A 22,646-nucleotide genomic window follows, 5' to 3' on the forward strand; every position below is an offset into this window, starting at 1 on the left:
CCTCTGCATTGTGGGTCTTCCATAGGGGGCTGAGGGGATCGATCCTACAACCTTCACAGAGCGGCTGCTCCGCTCACTGGCACCCCAGGCCCACACAAAAGTGAGTACACCCCTCACATTTTTGTAAATATTACATTATATCTTTTCATGTGACAACACTGAAGAAATTACACTTTACTACAATGTAAAGTAGTGAGTCTTTAGCTTGTATAACAGTGTAAATTTGCTGTCCCCTCAAAATAACCCAACACACAGCCATTAATGTCTAAACCGTTGGCAACAAAAGTGAGTACACCCCTAAGTGAAAATGTGCAAATTGGGTCCAAAGTGTCAATATTTTGTGTGGCCATCATTATTTTCCAGCCCTGCCTTAACCCACTTGGGCATGGAGTTCACCAGAGCTTCACAGGCTGGCACTGGAGTCCTCTTCCACGCCTCCATGATGACATCACGGAGCTGGTGGATGTTAGAGACCTTGCGCTCCTCCACCTTCCATTTGAGGATGCCCCACAGATACTCAATAGGGTTTAGGTCTGGAGACATGCTTGTCCAGTCCATCACCTTTACCCTCAGCTTCTTTAGCAAGGCAGTGGTCTTCTTGGAGGTGTGTTTGGGGTCGTTATCATTTTAGAATACTGCCCTGCGGCCCAGTCTCTAAAGGGAGGGGATCATGCTCTGCTTTAGTATGTCACAGTACATGTTGGCATTCATGGTTCCCTCAAGAACTGTAGCTCCTCAGTGCCGGCAGCACTCATGCAGCCCCAGACCATGACAATCCCACAACCATGCTTGACTGTAGGCAAGACACACTTGTCTTTGTACTCCTCACCTGGTTGCCGCCACTCCTTAGTCTGCTTGTCTTCTGCAAACAGTTTGTGGGCTTTCTTGTGCATCATCTTTAGAGGATGCTTCCTTCTGGGACGACAGCTATGCAGACCAATTTGATGCAGTGTGCAGGATATGGTCTGAGCACTGACAGGCTGATCCCCCACCTTTTCAACCTCTGCAGTAATGCTGGCAGCACTCATACGTCTATTTCCCAAAGACAACCTTTGGCTATGATGCTGAGCATGTGCACTCAACTTCTTTAGTCGACCAATGGCGAGGTCTGTTCTGAGTTGAACCTGTCCTGTTAAACCGCTGTATGGTCTTGATCACCATGCTGCAGTTCAGTTTCAGGGTCTTGGCAATCTTCTTATAGCCTAGGCCATCTTCATGTAGAGCAAAAATTCTTTTTTTCAGATCCTCAGAGAATTCTTTGCCATGAGGTGCCATGTTGAATTTCCAGTGACCAGTATGAGAGAGTGATAACACCAAATTTAACACACCTGCTCCCCATTCACACCTGAGATCTTGTAACACTAACGAGTCACATGACAACGGGGAGGGAAAATGCCTAATTGGGCCCAATTTGGACATTTTCACTTAGGGGTGTACTCACTTTTGTTGCCAGCGGTTTAGATATTAATGGCTGTGTGTTGAGTTATTTTTAGGTGACAGAAAGTTTACACTGTTATATAAGCTGTACACTCACTACTTTACATTGTGGCAAAGTGTAATTTCTTCAGTGTTATCACATGAAAAGATATAATAAAATATTTTTAAAAATGTGAGGTGTGTACTCACTTTTGTGAGCTACATTATATATATATAGATATATAGATATATCTATGTATATATTGTGAGGGGGTTAGCTCGGCAGTGGGTGTGTGTGAACCCCTGGATGGGTTCATTACACAAAAATTAGGCACAGAAAACAGTGAAGGTGAAAAAACAAAAGTGCAGTTTATTTACACTATTTACAATGGTCCAAAAACAGCAAAACAAAAAGAAACATGAAAATAAATCCTTGCCAACTTGGACACTTATTACACACAGGTTTCCCTGGCTATCAGCTAGGTGCAGCCTTGTGCTGTCCCCAGCACCTATCTCCCTGTTACAGAGACTTGCCACACAGGCGTTGTATCGCCGCACAGACAGGTATCACACTCCCCAGTCTAACACTCCCCAGTCTAAACAGGCACAAAACTGGTTCCAGGATGGGGCAACTCCCTTTGCATGCTGGGAGTTTTTGTAGAGGCCTTGATGAGCCAAGTTAATTCAGCTGGGCTCATTACCTCTACCTCTGCAGGACTCTCAGCACTTCCCCCTAGTGGTACAAATCGGCATAGAGCCTGAATCTGGGACACACATATTTGCCATCCTGGATGCAACCAGGTAATTTTACCTGCCTGCTGTCACAATTGTGAGAGCCACTGTTGGTGTGAGAGCAGTTGCGGCAGTCAGGGGGAGGTGTGCTACTGTTTAAGAACCCAGGCAATATCCTTGAGACGGCACTCCATGTGGGAGAGGTTCCAGGTCAGTGGACTGAGAGAGTTGGGCCAGCTGAGAGAGTCCGGGAGACCATAGCTGAGACAACTGGAAGAGAGAGTCCTGGGGACCAGAGGGGACTGTGAGTCTTGGAGGAGTGTAAAAGCCTGAGGTGTCAGGAGAACCCCTTCTTAGAGGCCAGGAGTGGACCTGCGCAGCTTTGTACTGCAACCAAGGCTGAGTGAGCCTTGAGAGCCAGGTGGCTTGACATTTTTGTTTGTGTTGTAATTTTTGGGAGAAGAACCCCTGTGTGGGCAACTCATGCATGTATGAACTTTCATTTTTGTTACTTTCAATAAAAGTGGGCTACCACGCCCTTAAACTGAAGTTCCTGTTGGCTGTGAACTCACTGAAAATGCATCTCCCACTGAGCCAGACATCCCCCAATATCACACAATATATATAATATTCTTGAAAATAAGTCCATACCCTTGTGCTCCTTCATTCATTGAAATGTGAAAAACGACCATGCAGTCTTCTAATAGTGCCAAGTGCTATCCCTTTAAATATGGTGCAAATATAGTGCTCCCACACACTCCCCAACAATCACTGGGCACCTATACTCTCTTCTCCTCTGCATGCATTAGTGCTTTAGGATGGGGAGGCAGCACATGATTCATTCCTTGCTAGCCATGTGTGTCCTCCCTTGACTCATGGCACATGGACATTACTATTACTCTGTTTTTAAAATTCACTCTGCCTTATTGGCACTCTTCACAGGAAGACCCCACACTTTTATTATTATTTATTAGGTCCTTCGTCTAACCAATAAAGAAATGAGCCACCCAGTGAGGGACATCAAGTACATCTGTCCTCTCGACTACCAGGGCCACCATCACCCACCACAGTCACCTGCTTCCAACTTCGGCTGGCCGCTATATATTATAATGTGTCCCAACCTTGAAGGTTAAGGCTGGGTTCACACTTTTGCGAATTGGATGCAGGTTTCCCCCACATCCAGTTCGCTTATCAGGAGATTGTGACCGGCTCTCCATGGAGCCGGTTCACACATCTTCGGAGCGGCTCCAGTGCGAATTGTACAGGAGTCCAGTGCGTCTTCAGGTCACATGAAACAGTGAACAGGGACTCACCTGACCTGTGAGCCACTTTGTGCTGCAGGGTATGTGTTCTATCAGATGGACCAGATGGCATACACCCACGGATTCTAAAATAATGGAGCTCTGTCTTTTCAAAGTCATTGTTTCTAAGTTCTAGGGACTCTTTAATGACTAGAAAGGTACCACTGGTTTGGCGTAAGGCTAACAAGGTTACTGCATTTAAAAAGCGGTCAAAGTCTTTACCAAGTAACTATAGACCTGTTAGGTTAACTTCTATAGTTGGGAAGATACTGGAGAGTTTATTAAAAGACCACATAGATGAGTTTTTGCTAGAAAATAATATTTTCGCAAAAGTTAGCATGGATTCATGAAAGATAGAAGTTGGCAGTCAATTCTTTTTTTATTTTTATGAGAAGTTAAGTAAAAACAATGGAGAGAGCTGTGGCTGTGGACGTGGTATACTTGGATTTCGAAAAAGCATTTGACACAGTTCCCCACACATGGCTAATGTATAAGGTAAAGTCTACAGGCTTAAAAATATCCGTTTGTAAATGTATAGAAAACTGGAGAAAAGACCATATTCAGAGAGTAGTGGTTAATGATTTATACTCTGAATGGTCTAGGGTTGTTAGTGGTATACCCCAAGGTTCAGTGTTGGGACCCTTGCTTTTTAATAGTTTATTTATAAATGATACAGGGTCTGGGATTAAAACTACCATTTCAGTCTTTGCAGATGACACTAAACTATGCAGTGTAATAACGTCCTTACAGGGTGTCTCCAACTTACAAGCTGACCTCAATGCACTTTTTAATCGGCAACTGTGTGGCAAAAGAGGCTTAGTCTGGGTTCACACTGATGCGATGTGGTGCAAACTGAATGTGTTTTTTGTGTGTGTATAGTGCGAATTTGTGCTGGACAGTTGCAAATGTATTGCGATTTTATTTTGAGTCTGATGTAAATTTCATGGGTTTGGGACACAGCTGCCATTTTTGTTCTGGCCAATAGAATAATGTTCATTTCTGACGTAAAAAAAAAAAAAGATGTTAACTTCCTGTATACTTACTGGTTTTTGTGTAGAGAGTAGTGGTGTGTTGGTACAGAGGTGTTTAGTGTGTTGGACAGCATGTTTCATCCTTCCATGCCCTTGGTTATAGCAGCAGTTGCTACTGCAGCAGTCTTGATAGAAAGGGAGGAAAATAGGAGGAGGATGAGGAGAAGGCGAAGGTACTGGGTCTATACAGTTATAGTAAATAGGGAGGAGCGCAGACAGTTCAGGGTAATGTTTAATGACCTCCATGCACATGAAGAGAAGTTCTTCAATTACGCACGCGTATCAGTGAACAGGGGAGTATGTATGGGAGAGGGGGTATCTCCTCCTCCCCACTCCTTCCTGCTCCCCCCTCACTCTCATCCTCTCTCCCTCCCTAACCCCCTCTCCCTTCCTATTCCCCTCCCCCTCCTTATTCCCCTCCCAATGCCCCTCTCCCTCCCTTTCCCACTCCTCCTTCCTCTCATCACTCCTTATCCACTACCCTTTTCTCTCCCCACCCCTGCTCTTTTCCTGTTTCATCCCTCATTATCTACTCAATAGATTGCTTTGAAAAAGGCCTGGATACTTTCCTAAATGTACATAATATAACTGGGTACTAACATTTATAGGTAAAACTTATCCAGGGAAAATCTGATTGCCTCTCGGGGGATCAGGAAGGAATTTTTTCCCCTGCTTTACCAAATTGGATCGTGTTTTGCTGGGGTATTTGACCTTCCTCTGGATCGACTGTGGGTATAGGATTGGGTATATGGGATTGTATCTATTTTTTTTTTTTGGTTGAAATAGATGGACTTGTGTCTTTTTTTCAACCTGACTAACTATGTCACTATTATCATGATATACTTTTATTTTTTCAGTTTTGACAAATTTCTTGGACTACTATACAGCCATTCAGGAACGGTGTTGAGTCTGTTGAACACTTACTAATCACATTGAGGTAATGTTATTGGTAATGCAATTTTTTATCTATTGACTGGAACGAATAAATCAGTCGGTAGAGAAAAAAGAGCACACCTCAAAGTATTGTATGCTAAATTTTTAATTTGACTTTTTTTTTCCAAAACATGAAATCACAAAAATAGAACTTTGCGACAATTCACTCAAAAATGCGATAACATTCTTAAACATAAAAAAAAAAAAAAAAAAATCAAAAGATAGGTAAAATTATTAAAGCGGGGGGTCCACCTATCTATCGTTTTTTTTTTTTTTTTTTAGTTCATTCACAAACTTTTCTTCTCAGCATTACATACTCACATATTGTGTGTAATATGTCCGCCTGTGTCAGATTTCGTCAGAAAGAATAACTTATATTATTCACTGCAGGCGGTTTCCATCTTCATTGTGGGCATTTGAAGCCCACAAGCATTTATTTCCTGGATGTGGTGAATGCTATGCTCCCAGCATTCACTGCTCGTTCCCGCACATGCTCAGTGGCATCCTGGGAAGCCTGAGACTAGCTCCCAGGATTCTGTGCGGAGTCTGGGAGAGGCTAGAAACACGCCTACTCCCACGGGAGGAGAACCAGGAAGTGCAAAGAAGAATAGAAAAATAAAAGGTAATTACGGCGATTTAAATTTTTTTAAACGGCATGTCAGCATCTAGGCAAGGAAGAGAATACATACAGATATTGTTCAAAATTTGGGTGGAACCCCGCTTTAAGCTCTATAAATTATAAAAAGTTTTGGCAACTTGTTCTTCAACTGCTGGGATGCTGTTGCCTGGGGGTGGGAGAACTTGGACCAGGAACCTCAAAGGTTTGAATATGTTGGGAGGAGGAAAATTGCCCCAAAGATAAAGGTTTGCTATTTGGTGTTTTGGTCATATGTAGAAGTCAGTAGTTTGTCTACTTCAGGAAGTCTGTTTGGGGGGAATACAGGGGATATTTTGGAGGAATTGGTGTTTCAAGTCCAGGAAGTTTGCTTGTGGGGGTATTGTGGATAGGTTGAATTAAGTAGTGTGGGTAGTTGAGGTGGTCTGCTGGGGGGGGATATTGGGTTGAAGTGGAAGGAAATGATGTGGAGAGCTGGGGTGGTCTGCTTTCGGGGAGGGGGGGATTGGGAAGAAGTTGAAGGAAGTGTTGATGATATTTCTGGAGGTCTGCTTGGGGGGGGGCAATTACAGATGGAATTGGGGAAGGAATGGGATAAGAGATTTAAAAACAAGGTTTTTCAAAAATACTTTGTGGGGAAATCATAACTGGAAGGGTATGGTTGTGGTGTTGTTTTGGGGTAGAAGGAAGGGAATTACTGGTGGGGTATATGGTGCTTAGTCTGTTTGTAAACTGAGCTGGCGGAGAAAACTGAAAGAATAGATGCACTGCTGAACTTCAATACATATTTCAAAATATCTGTCAGGTAACACCTCCTTCAAAAGGGGCACCAAACTCAAGGCAAAGAGCATGTGTGGACAGGGCTGTGCATCATTTTGTTTGGAAAACCCTGACACAATATTCAGCAGCCTATCAGCACTGTCTGTGTTGAATGGCTTTACTCCTAAGGAAATGGTTAGACACACTTTGATTACACTTGTTTTTTTTAACAGTTCTCCCCAGTAAATTACATGGACAACTTGAAATCAGCTGGATTAGGTCCACAGCAATGGGAAGTTCATGAAACCTGGATCCCTGAAGAAGGGGCCCATTGGAGGGAGAAAATAGCAAAGAAGAGTAATCACATCACAGCAGTTGGTTCTTCAGACCTATTCCCTTTGGACTTTAGGATGGTCCTCTGCAGCTATATACAGTGCCTTGCAAAAGTATTCACCCCCCTTGGCATTTTTTATGTTTTGTTGCTTCACAACCTAGAATTAACATGGATTGTTTGACGATTTGCATCATTTAATTTACAGAACATGCCCACAACTTTGAAGATGTTTTTTTTTCTTTTTTTTATTGTGAAGCAAACAACAAATAGGACAAAATAACAGAAAAGGCCAATGTGCTTAACTATTCACCCCCCCTAAAGTCAATACTTTGTAGAGCCACCTTTTGCGGCTATCACAGCTCCAAGTCGCTTTGGATAAGTCTCTATGAGCTTGCCACATCTTACCACTGGGATTTTTGCCCATTCCTCCTTGCAAAACTGCTCCAGCTTATTCAAGTTGGATGGTTTGACCAGCAATCTTTAACCACTTCAGCCCCGGAAGGTTTTACCCCCTTCCTGACCAGAGCACTGTGTCACTTTAACTGCTAATAGCACGGTCATGCAATGCTGTACCCAAACGAAATTTGCGTCTTTTTTTCCCACAAATAGAGCTTTCTTTTGATGGTGTTTGATCACCTCTGCATTTTTTATTTTTGCACTATAAACGGAAAAAGACCGAAAATTTTGAAAAATTATTTTCTACTTTTTGTTATAAAAAAAATCCAATAAACTCAATTTTAGTCATACATTTAGGCCAAAATGTATTCAGTCACATGTCTTTGGTAAAAAAAATGTCAATAAGCCTACATTTATTGGTTTGAGCAAAAGTTATAGCGCCTACAAACTAGGGTACATTTTCTGGAATTTACACAGCTTTTAGTTTATGACTGCCTATCTCATTTCTTGAGGTGCTAAAATGGCAGGGCAGTACAACCCCCCCCCCCCCAAATGACCCAATTTTGGAAAGTAGACACCCCAAGGATATTGCTGAGAGGCATGCTAAGCCCATTGAATATTTATTTTTTTTTGTCCCAAGTGATTGAATAATGACAGAAAAAAAAAATTACAAAAAGTTGTCACTAAATGATATATTGCTCACACAGGCCATGGGCATATGTGGAATTGCACCCCAAAATACATTCTGCTGATTCTCCTGAGTATGGGGATACCACATGTGTGGGACTTTTTGGGAGCCTAGCCGTGTACGGGGCTCCGAAGACCAAGCACCACCTTCATGATTTCTAAGGGCGTAAATTTTTGATTTCACTCCTCACTACCTATCACAGTTTTGAAGGCCATAAAATGCCCAGATGGCACAACCCCCCCCCCCCCCAAATGACCCCATTTTGGAAAGTAGACACCCCAAGCTATTTGCTGAGAGGCATGTTGAGTCCATGGAATATTTTATATTTTGCCACACGCTGCGGGAAAATAACAAACCTTTTTTTTTTTGCACAAAGTTGTCACTAAATGATATATTGCTCAAACATGCCATAGGCATATGTGGAATTGCACCCCAAAATATATTCTGCTGCTTCTCCTGAGTATGGGGATAACACATGTGTGGGACTTTTTGGGAGCCTAACTGCGTATGGGGCCCCAAAAACCAATCACCGCCTTCAGGATTTCTGAGAGCGTAAATTTTTTATTTCACTCCTCACTACCTATCACAGTTTCGAAGGTCATAAAATGCCAAGATGGCACAAAATCCCCCCAAATTACCCCATTTTGGAAAGTAGACACCCCAAGCTATTTGCTGAGAGGCATGGTGAGTATTTTTCAGCTCTCGTTTGTTTTTGAAAATGAAGAAAGAAAAGAAAAATGTATTTTTTTTTCTTTTTTCAATTTCCAAAACTTTGTGACAAAAAGTGGGGTCTGCAAAATACTCACCATACCTCTCAGCAAATAGCTTGGGATGTCTACTTTCCAAAATGGGGTCATTTGGGGGGGGGGGGGGTTCTGCCATCTGGGCATTCCATAGCCTCCGAGGCAGTGAGGAATGAAATAAAACATTTACACCCTTAAAAACCCTGAAGGCGGTGCTTGGTTTCGGGGTCCCGTACGCTGCTAGGCTCCCAAAAAGTCTCACACATGTGGTATCTCAGTACTCAGGAGAAGCAAAAGAATGTATTTTGGGGTGTAATTTCACATATGCCCATGGCATGTTTGAGCAATATATCATTTAGTGACAACTTTGTGCAAAAAAAAAAAAAAAAATTTGTCTTTTTCCCACAACTTGTGTCACAATATAAAATACTCCATGGACTCGACATGCCTCTAAACAAATAGCTTGGGGTGTCTACTTTCCAAAATGGGGTCATTTGGGGGGGGGGGTTGAACTGTCTTGACATTTTATGCACAACATTTAGAAGCTTATGTCACGCATCACCCACTCTTCTAACCACTTATAGACAAAGCCCTTTCTGACACTATTTGTTTACATGAAAAAATATTTTTTTTTGCAAGAAAGTTACTTTGAACCCCCAAACATTATATATATTTTTTAAAGCAAAGGTCCTACAGATTAAATGGTGGGTGTTTCATTTTTTTTTTTACACAGTATTTGCGCAGCGATTTTTCAAACGCTTTTTTTTTGGGGGAAAAAACACACTTTTTTTAATTTTAATGCACTAAAACACACTATATTGCCCAAATGTTTGACCAAATAAAAAAGATGATCTTAGGCCGAGTACATGGATGCCAAACACGACATGCTTTAAAATTGTGCACAAACGTGCAGTGGTGACAAACTACATACATTCTTAAAAGCATTTAAAAGCCTTGACAGGTTACCACTTTAGATTTACAGAGGAGGTCTACTGCTAAAATTACTGCCCTCGATCTGACCTTCGCGGTGATACCTCACATGCATGGTGCAATTGCTACTTACATTTGACGCCAGACCGACGCTTGCGTTCGCCTTTGCGTGAGAGCAGGGGGAGCAGGGGTGCTTTTTTTTTCTTTTTTTTTTTTCTTTTTTATCTTATTTTTAAACTGTTCCTTTCATTTTTTTTTTTTTTTTATCATTTTTATTGTTATGTCAGGGAATGTAAATATCCCCTATGATAGCAATAGGTAGTGACAGGTACTCTTTCTTGAAAAAAATGGGGTCTATTAGACTCTAGATCTCTCCTCTGCCCTCAAAGCATCTGACCACACCAAGATCAGTGTGATAAAATGCTTTCCCAATTTCCCAATAGCGCTGTTTATATCTGGCGAAATCCAAGTCATGAAATGCTCGACTTTCGGTTTCTTAGGCCATAGAGATGATTGGAGCCATTCTGGCTGCATTTTCAGGTTCCCTGTTGGGACAGGAGAACCAGAGAAAAACATGGAAGACGGTGGGAGGGGGGACATTCCCTCCCACTGCTTGTAAATGCAGTCTAACAGCTAATTATCTGCTAGGATTGCTTTTACATGAAAGCCGACCGCTGGCTGAAAAGAATCATACCAAGATGATACCTAAACCTATAGGCATCATTCTGGTATAACCACTCAAAGCCCAGCAACATACCAGTACGTTGCTGGTCCTTGTTGGGCATATATTGTAATCTTTTTTTTCATGCAGCCTGTGGGCTGCATGAAAAAAAGAGATTGATTGGTGGGTATGCCCACCATTAGAATACCTCCCTTCATCCACCCACTTCTAATGATGGGCATACATGCACCATTTATATATGCCGAAGCATGGGGGCATCTGCCCCAAAAGTTAGGAGCAAATCGCTCCTCCTCCCCTGCTGCCCCCATGCTTCAGCATATATGCTCTTTTTTTTAACTGTGGTGGTGAAATCACTTCCTACAGCGCTAGAGTCACGGCTTTATGTATCATGGGAGCTAACGCTGTTGCTGTCAAGATAAATAAATCCGTGCTGCAACTGAATGGCGTACCTGCTAAGCAAATGATGGTTAACAATAAAACAAAGTAACATTACAGTATAACAGTAAGACATACCATACCTGCAAAGCACATGCAAAAAAAACATAGTAAAAAATAAAACATTTTTTAACGCAACCTGTGCCTAAAATATATATATATACCGTATTTATCGGCATATAACACGCATTTTTTCCCCTGAAAATCAGGGGAAAATCGTGGGTGCGTGTTATAGGCCGATCCCCGCCAATTTTGTGTGATCGGAGCGATCTCGGCTATTGCCGCGATCGCCGCCGACATACACAGCCGTGTGTAAATTCAAATATGGCCCTGAGACTGCAGGGACTCGGCGGAGCCGAGATACACATACCCGAGAGTCCTCGGCTTTTCTCGGCGCCGCTTACAGTCCCGCCATTGGACCTGTGTGATGTCCATCATAGGGCGGGACTGGGCGGGACTGTAAGCGGCGCCGAGAAAAGCCGAGGACTCTCGGGTATGTGTATCTCGGCTCTGCCGAGTCCCTGCAGTCTCGGCGCCATATTTGAATTTACACACGGCTGTGTATGTCGGCAGGGATCGCGGCGATCACACAAGGCTGCACTGGGGCAAAGCTGCACTGGGGCAAGGCTGCACTGGGGCAAAGCTGCACTGACATGGCTGCACTGACAAGGCTGTACTGACAAGGCTGCACTGACATGGCTGCATTGACAAGGCTGCACTGACATGGCTGCACTGGGGCAAAGCTGCACTGACAAGGCTGCAATGGATACTGGGGCAAGGCTGCACTGACAATTCTGCACTGGGGCAAAGCTGCACTGCCAAGGCTGCACTGACAATTCTGCACTGGGGCAAAGCTGCACTGACAAGGCTGCACTGACAATTCTGCACTGGGGCAAAGCTGCACTAACAAGGCTGCAATAGACACTGGAGCAAGGCTGCACTGACACTGACAAGGCTGCAGATAGACACCGATAACGCTGCATTGATGGGCATTTTAATGTAAGTTTTTCTTCCTTAAACTGTACTCCTAAAAGTTTTTTTCCTTAAAATTCCCTCCTAAACTTGGGGTGCGTGTTATACACCGGCACGTGTTATACACCGATAAATACGGTATATGCCGAAGCATGGGGGCATCCGCCCGCAAAAGGTAGGAGCAAATCGCTCCTCTGCCCCTGCTGCCCCTGCTGCCCCCATGCTTCGGTATATATGCTCTTTTTTTTAACTGTGGTGGTGAAAGCACCTCTGACAGCGCTGGAGTCACGGCTATATGTATCGTGGGAGCAAACGCTGTTGCTGTCAAGATAAATAAATCCGCGCTGCAGCTGAATGGCGTACCTGAAAACAAAAAATTGGTTAACAATAACACATAGTAAACAGTAAAGTATAAAAAATTGCATACCTGAAAAGTAAACATGATAAAACATAATAACAATAAAACATTACAGAATAGAATACAGTAAAAAAGAGCAGAACAATAGAGAGCGAATAGAGAGAGAGAGAGAATAATAATATGACAACTATTTTTTGGTATTTTTATTTTATATATTTTTTTGTGTTTTTTTTTTTACTTTTTTTTTTTTTTTTACACTTTTTTTTGTAACTGTAACTTTTGTAACTGTAACCGGGTTCGGGTCTCTCAAAATGCGATGACATCTTGGGAGACCCTGTGAAAGTGTGCCTAGTCTGTGCAGTGCTGTACCCTACGCTAATACTCAACTAGTGTATGGTAGCGTTCAAAACATTCACCAATGCAAAGACCAGGATTGTCAGGACAGGAGGGACAATAATAGCGGGTGTCACGCCTATATCCGCGCTTGCTGCAGACACAACATCTTTTTTGGGGGGTTTGTTAGGTAGGGGTACTCGGGAGGACATAAAGAAAATGCCTCTCATGCAGCCGGCTTACTGCATTTGGTTGGGGATGGTGAGGTGGAGCACCATCTGGAAACAGAAGGGCTCTGACGACCTCTTCCTGGAATTTAAGGAAGGATCCAGTCCATCCTGAAGATCTGTATAGCACATGAGAGTTCAGCAAAGCCAATTGAAATAAATAAACAAACACTTTCTTGTACCAGCATCTGGCCTTACGGGCAACTAGGTACAGCGCCAACAACTGGTCATTGAGGTCCACCCCTCCCATATTTTGGTTATATTCGTGGACACAGAGGGGTTTCTCCACAACACCAGTCGCCGTAGTAATTTGGACCGTCGTGTCTGCATGAAGGGAGGTAAGAACAAAAACATTCTTATCCCTCCACTTCATAGCGAGCAAGTTATTACACTTCAAGCAGGCTCTCTCCCCCAGCCTAAGACAGGAATCTACAAGCCGCTGGGGAAAGCCCCGGTGATTAGATTGCACGGTGCCACATGCTCCAATCTGATGATCAAACAAGTGACTAAAAAGTGTCACGCTCGTGTAATAATTGTCCACATACAAGTGGTACCCCTTTCCGAATAAGGGTGACACCAAGTCCCACACAATCTTGCCAGCGTTTCCTATGTAGTCAGGGCAGTTTGTCAGCTCTACGTGACTATCTTTGCCCTCATAAAACTACATGTATAGTCTATGGCCCTGTCATAGAGCTTATACATCTTGACCCCGTATCTGGCACGCTTGCTGGGAAAGTAGTGTTTGAATGACAAGCGGCCAGAAAACTTAATCAGGGACTCATCAACGCAGTCAACTTGATGGGGAGTAAACAAGTCTGCAAAACGTTGGTTGAAGTGGTTTACGAGGGGCCGAATTTTGTAGTGCCGATCGTATCCAGGGTCTCCACGAGGATGACAGAGTTCATTGTTGTTGAAATGCATGAACTCGCAAGATCTGCTCGTATCGTGTCCTGGTCATGGAGGCAGAGAATAAGGGCATATTTCTGAGCATACGGTGAATTGGGTCAGTGGACCAATATGACCGCAACTCACTCTTTTTAGTTATGCCCATGTTGAGGGATAGGCCCAGAAAGAGCTTAAATTCGGAAACCGTAATTGGTCTCCGATCTCTGGCAAGGGAGGACTGGGGAATAGTGGCGATGTGTTGACCAGTGTACAAATTGCTTTGGTCAACAATAGATCTACAGAGATCTTTGGTGAAAAACAGGGAATAAAAATCAAGTGACGTAAAATCAACTGTTTTCACCTGAATGCCGGGTTGGCCAGTGAATGGGGGAAGTACGGGTGCTGCAGAAGTGGTGGGTTCCCAATTAGGATTGGTGAATGCAGCAGGAAGGGAACTATGGGCACGACGGGCCTGTGTTTGTCTTCTTCTTGGTGGCAGAGGGACACTACTTGTGTTTGCCACCTCACCAGCTTGAATTGTATTTATGGGACTCGCCACGTCACCAAGTGTTACTCCAGTGCTGGTTTAACTACGACCAGGGTATACTAGGCTGCTGGTGCTTGCCAGGTCACCAGAAGGAATAGCGGCACTAGTACTGCTCTGCTCCATACGAGGGACCTGCGGTTCTTGCACCTCAACAACAGCAGAAGAAGATTGGGGGTCGGGTATGCCTGACCTTAGCAGGGACCACAACTCCATCGTTAGAGCTATCTGTCATGGAACCGCTGCCGTCTACAGGATCGTATTCTGAGCCTGAATCTGACAGATGAGTGACTTCCTCTTCACTATTTGTCATGCTCAGAAACGTGTAGGCCTCTTCACTACTGTACCTTCGATTTGCCATTTTGGGCTCTAAATTTAGTGGTACAGTAGTGAGACTCACAGATATCAAAGCGCTACCAAAAAAACCCAAAAAACTGTTAGCGATCGCAGGGATCAGGCCTGACTCTGCGAATGCTGCAGTTATGTGTGTTTAGTGTTTTGTAAGTGACAGTGATCAGTTGATACTGCACTTGGGTGGGCTGGGCTGGGCCGGGCAGGAGCTAGCTGGTATCTGGGCTGATCCCGCTAACACTGCTTTTTTGGGAATCCTAAACTGCTGGGGATGCTAGTACAGATCTGATCAGATCAGATATTGATCCATTCAGATACTATACCACTAAGGGAGGTGTATGCTGCGTGCATGGGTGTTAGCGGTACTGGCACTAACCTGACGCTGCCTGGGGCGACGCAGACCCTATCTGACCCTAAAACCTAACTTATATCACCCGCCGGGCGATCAGGGGGTTAAACCTTTATTAGGTAAAAAACGGCGGGTGCCCTGACACTATAAAAAAGAAACTAACTAACCAGCATCAGCCGTAACCGTTATACGGTGATCACTGGTGAAAGGGTTAACTAGGTGGCAATCAGGGGGTTAAAACCTTTATTAGGTAGTATATGGGGGTACCTGACGCTATAAAAAGCTGACGGCGAACCTAAATACTTACCTGCCTAACTAGCGTCACCTGTGACACTAATACAGCGATCAGAAAAACGATCACTTAGTGACACTGGCGACGGGGGGTGATCAAGGGGTTAAACCTTTATTAGGGGGGTTGGGGGGGTACCCTAGACCTAAGGGGCCTACCACTAACTGCCCTACCACTTATAACTGTCACAAATGACACCAATGCAATAATCATTAAAAAAAACAAAACAAAACTGCTATTGGTGTCACTGTGACAGGGGGTGCAGGGGGGTGATCAGGGGGTGATTGGGGGGGTGAAAAGTGTGCCTTAGTGTTCTACTGTAAGTGTAGTGTTTGGTGCACTTACTTGATGTCTTCTCTCCTCGGCGCCGGAACGAAAAGACCGACACGAGGAGAGATGACATCACTTCCTCTGCCACTGTTTACATTACAGCAGCAGCAGCAAGGAAGATTTTCATTCACCGGGAGCGATCGTGAGGGGGGTGGCAATGAATCAATGGCCTCCTCCTCAGCACGGATCACTACTGGAACGAAGCTGACTGCCTCGGGCACCGGGGGGGCACTATGTGCTCCCCGCCCGCGGGAGGCAAATCACGTATCAGATACGTTATTTTGCCTGCCCGTGCCATTCTGCTGCAGTATATCTGCGTTAGGCGGTCGGCAAGTGGTTAAGTCTGACCACAGATTTTCTATTGGGTTAAGGTCTGGGCTTTGACTAGGCCATTCCAACACATTTACATGTTTCCCCTTAAACCACTCAAGTGTTGCTTTAGCAGTGTGTTTGGGGTCATTGTCCTGCTGGAAGGTGACCCTCCATCCTAGCCTCAAATCACACACAGAGTGGTACAGGTTTTGCTCAAGAATATCCATGTATTTAGCACCATCCATCTGTCCCTCAACTCTGACCAGTTTCCCAGTCCCAACTGCTGAAAAACATCCCCACAGCATGATGCTGCCACCACCATGTTTCACTGTGGGGATGGTGTTCTTTGGGTGATGTAATGTGTTGGGTTTGTGCCAGACATAGCATTTTCTTTGATGGCCAAAAAGTTCAATTTTAGTCTCATCAGACCAGAGCACCTTCCTCCATACATTTTGGGAGTCTCCCACATGCCTTATCGCAAACTCAAAACATGCCATTTTGTTTTTTGCTGAAAGTAATGGCTTTCTTCTGGCCTCTCTGCCATAAAGCCCAACTCTGTGGAGCGTACGTCTTATTGTCGTCCTACATACAGATAATCCAGTCTCTGCTGTGGAAATCTGCAGCTCCTCCAGGGTTACCTTAGGTCTCTGTGCCGTCTCTCTGATTAATGCCCTCCTTGCCCGGTCCGTGAGTTTTGGTGTGCAGCCATCTCTTGGCAGGTTTGCTGTTGTGCCATGTTCTTTCCATTTGGTTATGAAAGATTTGATAGTGCTCCTAGGGATCATCAAAGCTTTGGATATTTTTTTATAACCTAACCCTGACTTGTACTTCTCAACAACATTGTCCCTTACTTGTTTGGAGAGTTCCTTGGTCTTCATGGCAGTGTTTGGTTAGCGGTGCCGCTTGCTTAGATGTTGCAGCCTCTGGGGCCTTTCAAAAAGGTGTGTATATGTAATGACAGATCATGTGACACTTAGATTGCAAGCAGGTGGGCATCATTTCACTAATTATGTGACTTCTGAGGGTAATTGGTTGCACCAGAGCTTTTTATGGGCTTCATAACAAAGGGGGTGAATACATACGGACATGCCAATTATCAGTTTTTTATTTCTGAAAAATAGTTTTATGTATATATTTTTCTAATTTTACTTCACCAACTTAGACTATTGTGTTCTGATCCATCACATATAATTCAAACAAACATTGAACTAAAGGCTGTAATGTAACAAAATATGTAAAAAGCCAAGGGGGTGGATACTTTTGCAAGGCACTGTATACCCTAGAAAGACAGGATATGACATCCCTGCAGAGGAAGAAGTCACACACATGGCCTTACCCCTGCTGCAATTAGCCAGAAATGTTTAAAGAAACAATGCAGAAACATAAAATTACGTATGCAACATAATAAAGCATATTAAACATAAAAAAACAGAAGCATACAGTAGACACTGGCATAGAGGTACTGTACTTGCTCATAGCGCTGTTGACAGTTGGTGACACATTCTCATAAAAGATCCCATGTTGCCCCCTGCTCTTGCCTGTGCTTTGGTAACAGAGTGTAATTGGATTTAGGTTTGGACTTTGACTGGGCCATTCTAACATGAATATGCTTTGATCTAAGCCATTCCATTGTAACTCAGGCTGTATGTTTAGGTCGCTTTCCTGCTGGAAGGTGAACCCCCACCACAGTCTCAAGTCTTTTGCAGACTCTAACAGGTCTTTGTCTAATGCCGCGTACACACGAGCAGACTTGCCAATGGGCTAAACTCCATCGGCATTTCCGACGGTAAGATTTAGAACATGTTCTATATCTGAGTCCCTCGGAAATGCCGACAGAAAAAGTCAGATGGGGCATACACACGGTCGGAATGTCCGACCAAAAGCTCCCATCTGACTTTTTCTGTCGGGAAGTCCGGCCGTGTGTATGCAACATACGATTGCCCTGTATTTGGCTCCATCAATCTTCCCATCAACTCTGACTAGTTTCCCTTTCCCTGCTGAGGAAAAGCATCTCCACAACATGATCCTGCCACCACCATGTTTCATGGTGGGGATGGTGTGTTCAGGGTGATGTGTAGTGTTAGTTTTCCGCCACACATAGAGTTTTGTTTTTAGGCCAAAAAGTTTGGTTTGGTCTCATTTGACCAGAGCACCTTCTTCCACATGTTTGCTGTGTCCCCCACATGGCTTCTCACAAACTGTAAACGGGACTTCTTATGGCTTTCTTTCAACAATGGTTTTATGCTTGCCATTCTTCCATAAAGGCCAGATTTGTGGAGTGTACAGCTAATAGTTATTCTGTGGACAGATTCTCCCACCTGAGCTGTGGATATCTGCAGCTTCTTCAGAGTTACCATGAGACTCTTAGCTGCTTCACTGATTAATGCTCTCCTTGTGTGGCCTGTCAGTTTAGGTGGACAGCCATGTCTTGGTAGGTTTGCAGTTGTGCCATACTCTTTCCATTTGATGGATGATGGATTGAGCAGTGCTCCGTAAGATGTTCAAAGCTTGGAATAAGTTTTTTTTTATAACCTAACCCTACTTTAAATTTCACCACAAGGTTATCCCTGACTTGTCTGGTATGTTCCTTGGCATTCATGATACTGTTTGTTCACTAAAGTTCTCTAACAAACCTCTGAGGGCTTCACAGAACAGTTGTATTTATACTGAGATTAAATTGCACACAGGTGGACTCTCTTTACTAATTAGGTAACTTCTGAAAGCAATTGATTCCATTAGATTTTAGTTGGGGGTATCAGAGTAAAGGGGCTGAATACAAATGCATGCCACACTTTTCACATACATATTTATTTGTAAAAAATGAAAACCATTGATCACTTTCCTTCCACTTCACAATTATGTGCCACTTTGTGTTGGTCTATCACACAAAATTACAATAAAAAACATTTATGTTTTTGGTTGTAACACTACAAATTGTGGAAACTTTCAAGAGGTATGAATCATTTTTAAAGGCACTGTATGTTGACACAAAGGTTTTTAGCTGAGCCTGCATGTTTATGCAGTGAGCAGACATCCTTTTCAGCCAATTTAAATAATAAAACATTGAGTATGCACAAAACAGCCATCTTGGACAAAAATGGTTGAAGGAGTAGGGCTGGTGGGCAGCAGGGAAAAAATGGCCTGGGGAACAAAAGTATAAATCTGCAATAAACAGAATCAAGTTTCAGCATTAAGCAAATCACTGATCACCTCTTAAATGGTGGTCTCTGGGTGCATCTAATACATATTAGTCTGTTTATTCTAACATTTTTAACAAAATTAAATCAGTCCATTGTTCATTTAATTGCTCATTGACTAAGATAAATTATTAATGTCATTATTTTGTACTGCGTGTTATGATATATGTACACTATCAATGAAATCAGTGTGGTAAATTATTCATTACATTGTCCTTTGGCTCATCTACAGAAAGAGCAGTTTTGCTCAGATACGACAGTATTAAATGATTAATATGCAAGTAGGGTTGTGTAGCACTGTGATAATTACACTTGTACCTTGAAGCCAATAAAAAAAACTATTAAATTGGGTCGACACATCCATGAGAATAAACTTGGTAACAGTTATCTTCATTCCAAGAAATGTTGTGCATATGCAATAGTAGGTTGCTCAGGTGTCTCTTTTTGTGCTAATAAAGCGGATCTTCACCTTCCCACCTCCTCTCTTTTTTTTTTTTTTTTAAAGCTTTACTTACCTTATGGCAGGTTCTCCACAGTTCACATACTCACCCACCCAGCGGATCCAGCGTTGTCCTGCCGAGATCCTCTTCTCAGCAGTAGTAGCACCACCATGTTTGTGCGTGAGCACATCAGCTCAACCTGGAAGAGCCAGGGTCCTCCTGATGTGTCGCTAGGCCCACCCGCTCCTCCTCTGTTAATTAAGCACTAAAGCCGCGCAGACACAAGCGGAATGTCCGACAGAAAAAGTCTGACGGAAGCTTTTCATTGTCTATTCCGATCGTGTGTGTGCCTCATCTGACTTTTTTTTAGAAAATTCTGATGGACCTAGAAATAGAACATGTTCTAAATACTTCCGACGGAACCAATTCCTGTTAGAAAAAACGCTCGTCTGTATTCTGTTCCGACGGACCAAAAACGACGCATGCTCTGAAGCAAGTACAAGACGGAAGATATTGGCTACTGGCTATTGAACTTCCTTTTTCTAGTCCCGTCGTACGTGCTGTACGTCACTGCGTTCTGGACGCTCGGACTTTGGTTGGACTTTGGGTTGATCATGTGTAGGCAAGACCGCTTGAATGGAATTCCGTCTGAGAAACCTTTGGAGTTTATTCCGACGGCAAAACCGGTTGTGTGTACGCGGCATAAGGCCTCTGGGGATATCTGATGTACATATCCCAGGAGGCACAGCAGGCACAGTACCATGCCCCCCAACTTTCTGGGATGGGAATAAGGGACACCTATTAGTAGGCATAGGACACACCCCAAATTGTACAAAAAAAATGATTTATTAAACCCACATGTGCATTTTTACCACTACTATCCCTTTATACTGGCTTTTGGAATTTACAAATGCAGCAATGTAGAAATTGAATGAAAATGTTTAGCACTGTAAAACACTTTTTGACAGATAAGTATTGTATTTTATATTCAACTATATAGACCTGACCAAAATGAGGGACAAATGAGGAGGAAAGAGGGACAGAGGGACTTTGTTCCAAATCAGGGACAGTCTCTCAAAATCAGGGACAGTTGGGAGCTATGCAGTACACTAGGTAAATAACGTGTATTTGAGGCAAGACCTAACCCTTTTTTCAGAAAAAAAAACATTAAAAAAAAAAAGCTGATATTCAGAAAGCGGAAAGGAGAAGGGGTGGATAGGAGTCACTTTTATTTGCAGGGTGAAGATCAACAAGATCAATAAGCTTGTGTAGCCCAGTCTGTATGGAAGTAAATAAGCAAAACATTAAAACAAATGCACAGAAATATATTTTTGCTGTGAACTGATCAAATCAGTTTAGATGTTAAGCTAAACAGCTACAACGGCATAAATAAAAAATGGAATTTTAAACATAATATAGGAGCATTAAAACACTCCTCTATACCTCTATGCTGAATTTGGAAAACATGGATTCTCCTACCATAGGCACATATGCCCTAAGCAATATAGCAAGGTTATTGTCACATGTTTCTAACTAAAACAAACTAATAACAATCCATTAGCCTGGATTCACACTTGTGCAGGTCCACGCTTGCATGGGCACAGCAGCCCATTTATTTGAATGGACTGCTATACCTGCGGGAAATATGGGGAAAACATCTTCCTTTATTCAAAACTCAGCGACATGGAACTGTATGGTGTTTCGGCACTATTTGGTTTTGTACACCTGAAAATGTGCCCCTTTTTAAGATGCATTGCGATACAATTAAGAATTAAGGGCACCTCTGTTCATCTGCTAAAAAGCAGCGTGTTTTGTCTGTCAGGAAATGCGTGCAATTAGCAGGCGTTCCCTGACCCGCATATATGTGAACCAAGGCTTATAATACCTTCATTCTAAGAATGAAAGGGGAAGTTTTACGTTCAATAAGTTTTTATTGTTTTGTACATTTTTAAACATAAAAGAACAAGAACAGGACCAGACACCAGACAGAAGGTGTGTCGGTCGAATAGAATTGAAATATATGAACATTAGTATAGTGCATTCAATTACAGACATACAGATAACTTGGAAGGGTGTCAATGAAATGATGATTCCTACATAGTCCTGACATTTGGGTAACTGCCTTCCTCGACGTTCTGGATGCCCCTATGGGATCCTGCTGCGTCCAGGAACCAAGGAAGAAGAGGTGTCTAAACCAATCATTGTTAATTGTCAGGACTCAGGTTCAGAGTACTTTCAAGTCTCTCGACTTTCTGTAGTACTCACACCAAGAGCCAAGAATATTTGTAATCACATGGAATGGCTATCTATAGCTAGGGATAGGAGCGGTAGGAAAGAGGAGAAGTAATAGTAAAGGGGGAAAGCCGATGGGGAGAGAGGGTATGCTAGCAATGAAAGAAGGAGAAGGGGGAGAAAAAAAGGGGGGGTGGCGAGACAGCGGGCCTCATTCCTTTGCGGGTTTATCGGTTACGAATAACCAAGCATGGGTTAGGGGGTTTCAGTCTCTCAAGGAGTACATACTGATGAGAGTCTGTGCTTCAGTTTATCTGAAGTAGAGTAATGCCTCCAAATACTCCAGATGAATGAAAATTTTGCTTCTTTTTCTATAGATTTAGCCTGCATCTCCTCCATAAGCATAATGTCATTCATCTCAGCCACCCACTCAATAAGGGATGGGGGGGAGGTAGTTTTCCAGTGTCTAGGGATTAAGTGTCTCCCCGAGAAAGAATTTTAGGAGGCTATGCTTTTGGGCTTTAACTGTACCGGGCAGTATGGAAAGAAGTGCTACAAAAGGGGAAGGCGTGAGTGGTTTGTCGTATATTTCAGTATAAATTTGGAAAATTTGTGTCCAAAATGGACGGATGACATCGCATTCCCACCAGATATGTTTGTATGTACCCTTCACATAATTACATCTGCATCAGATATCGGTGGCCGATGGGAACATGATCCTGAGATTGGTTGGGACCCAATACCACCTCGATACCAGTTTATAATTTTTTTTCTGAGTGTAACTCGAGATGGATGATTTATGGGTAAAGATAAAAGCCTTGCTCCATTCTG

Source organism: Aquarana catesbeiana, linkage group LG03, assembly GCF_042186555.1.
Source record: "Aquarana catesbeiana isolate 2022-GZ linkage group LG03, ASM4218655v1, whole genome shotgun sequence".
NCBI classification, from domain to species: Eukaryota; Metazoa; Chordata; class Amphibia; order Anura; family Ranidae; genus Aquarana; species Aquarana catesbeiana.